General features: G+C 39.8%; 1 non-coding gene across 1 annotated transcript; it reads left to right on the top strand.

Moving 5' to 3' along the window:
• Positions 1-2,771: 2,771 nt before the first annotated feature.
• On the top strand, positions 2,772-2,876 carry LOC141413096 (U6 spliceosomal RNA). The gene has a single exon (XR_012437920.1). It is a non-coding gene; the product is annotated as a U6 spliceosomal RNA (small nuclear RNA).
• Positions 2,877-3,152: the final 276 nt, after the last annotated feature.

Below are 3,152 nucleotides of genomic sequence, written 5' to 3'. Positions count from 1 at the left end.
GGCCCTTATATACAGCTTTTTAGTCACAATTTTACATTTTTACATGACATTGTCTATCTCGGTTACCTACAAATGTGTCTAGAACATGCATGATATGCTACACTTCCTGGTATTGTACTTTAAATTAGACAAGTTTCAAAATGGAAGAGAAAGACTCAAGAGGAGCATGTGTTAAAATATGAAGGTCTGTGTGAAAAATAGAGGATTAGAATTACATGTGTTCTATAAAGGAAGAATGAGGACACTGGATGGAAGTTTAAAGAGACATTTCAGCTGACTGTGAAGAAACCCTTTCTAACCAGGAAGTGCAGATCCAAATGGAGAGATTGCCCCAGGGCTCATTGAGCTCCTGATCTCTGGAATGCTGCAGAGGAGGCTGAACACCAACTCCCAAAAAAGAAGGATAATGCGAAGGCCCTGAGTTCAAAAAGAAAAAGGATAAAAGCCAGGATAAGTACTCAGATTAGCTGACCTCAAAAGTCTCTGCCAGCCAGGATCATGTGTAAAAAATTCTGAGCTTCAGCTCTATCATTAGATCAGAACTTTCTGAGAGATGGTGTTTCCCTGATGTCATAGCTTTAGGCTGCTTATATGTGGAGTGTAGAGAAGCAAACCAAATAGGTGTCTGGAGATAAGAGGTTGCCTCCAGACAGTAGGCTGCTGTTAAAGTCTCCCAGAGTCAAGGGAGACTTATATGAGATCTAAAATTTGGAAGGATCTTACCTTTTTGAACATTTCTTCTTGAAGGTCTTGTCAGCCTTTATTTGTAAGTGGAAGACATGAAGGAGGGGAACCAGTCACTGACCTAAGTAACTATTTTGTCCCTGTCTGAGTCCATTTTGCCTCTTCAGCTATTTTTCTTCTTCTAAGTCACTCTCTTCTGCAGTTACCTTGGATTCAGGAATGACAGGTCCAACAATAAACATTTTATGACAAGGGACCGAAACTATCCTCAAGTAACAGAAAGCTCTTGGCTAGATGACCCCATGATGAGATCACCCCAGTAAGCAGAGTTCCTCTGCTCTGGTGCAAGCGGGGCCCATGTAGACTCTATTTGTCCCCAGCCTTGGAGGTCTGGGTCACAATGGATCCCAGGCTTCTTTTGTCCCTTGCTACCTATCTGGAAATAATAAACCTGCTTTGCATAACTTGTTATGTGTGTATGTGTTCTGCCTTTCCAAACTCAGACAAACAAGCAAGCAATGTATGGTGGACTTAAATAGAAGACCAGGAAACAAAACTGGGATGGTGATGATCTTTGCTTTTCTTCACACAGTGGGAGTCTACTGTTGAAATTGGTAATTAGTATACTTCTTTGTAGATCCCACCATAGGCACACTTATGTCATTGGACTTGGGTGCACCTTGAGCATCAGGATATTCAAAAGTTCCCCAAGTGGCCATCACATACAGCCAAAATGGAAAAGTATTGCTCTGTATTTTCACTGTCCAGCACAGGGACCACCTCCCAGACATGACCATTCAACACTCACATATGACGAGTCCCAGTAAAGATGTGCTATAAATGTAAAATGAAAACCTGATTTGAAAGACCAGTATGATGAAAAGTGTGTGAAATAACCTGGTCATCATTTTATACTGAGCACATATTGAAATAATGATGCTTTAGATACATTGAACTAAATAAGATATTATTAAAATTAATTTTGCCTATTTCTTCATACTTTTTGATGCAATTGTTAGAAAATTTTAAATTACCTCTGTGCCTTATGTTATATCCCTACTATTCAGAACTGTTCCCACATCCCCACAGAGTGACTCCATCTTCTCTTGGCTTTTCCCACCTGTACAGATAACACTCAGATACATTTCTCCAACACCTACTTCTGTCTTGAACTCTAGGGTCACATTTCCAATCCAAACATGACATCTTCACAAATCAGTTCTTCTTCCTTCTGCTACTGCTTGGGTAGCATCACAATCCATATCTTTGCCAAACCACATGACCAATTCCTGTCCATTCTCCTTCCTACATCTCTCAAAACTACCATTATTCTGTTTTCACTCTTTCTATCCTAACCTTCTTTTAGCAATCTCTCTATCTCCCCTGAATTTACCATACATGAATATAGATCTCCCTGCTTAAATATCTTCTCATGCCCCAAAGTCCTTGAGGATGAAACCAAACCCTAATATTTGTATCAGACCATAATAAGTCACTTACCTATGTCTCCCCAGTTCCCATTGGAACTGTGCTTTGTCCCTCCAGCTCCATTGAACTACTTATTCCTCTGAGCACCAGGCTTTCATAAAAATCTTTGTATACATTGGGCTGTTTCTGGAATGCCCTTCCTGCTCCCCTGCACATGGACCTCCACATTCCTCTCTATAAAGCCTCCCCATCTGGCTTACTTGTCAATCTAGATGTGTCCTCCCACCCAGTGCTCTCATGGCCTCTTGTGTCCCCTTCCCCCATATACCTCAGGGCCCAGAATTGCCATTGTATTGTTGCTTTGTCTACTTCTCCCATTGACCATGAACCAACCTAAAGGCAGTACCATTCCTGACATATCTTTGTTTCCTCTGTGCCCCACCCAGGGCAGCCACATAGTAATAACAACAACAATGTTAACAATAATGACACAGAACAGTTAGAAGAGGTCAGAAATGGTCTCTCCTTCACATGCATTACCTCTTGTAATTGAATTTTATAAATGTTTACTGAAATAAATTTTAATCATGTGCCAACTATGCTAAATACCACAAGAAACACTAAGAAGTATCTTCTCTTAATCTAAAGAAATCAGAAATGTTCACTTCAGCAGCACATATGCTAAAATTGGAATGATACAGAGAAGATTAGCATGGCCCCTGCACAAGGAGGACATGCAAATTCATGAAGGGTTCCCTATTTTTATTCCAACAAAACAAAGATAAATGACACTAAGGAACCCAGCAATGCCCACAAAAATAATCTCAAAGAAGAAATCCTGCAAGTAATCACTGAGAATTTCATGGAGATGATACTAGACATGGTTAACCAAAATGTACAGATGCACTCAAGAAATTTCAGGACACCAAAAATAAAGAATACAAGAACACACAGAAACAATTAAGTGAATTCATAGGAGCCCTAAATAAACACCAAAGTAAAACAGAGAACACTATAAATAGAGAGATAAAGGAATTAAA

This window comes from Castor canadensis, chromosome 10, assembly GCF_047511655.1.
Source record: "Castor canadensis chromosome 10, mCasCan1.hap1v2, whole genome shotgun sequence".
NCBI lineage: Eukaryota > Metazoa > Chordata > Mammalia > Rodentia > Castoridae > Castor > Castor canadensis.
This window is presented reverse-complemented; position numbering and strand designations above follow the sequence as displayed.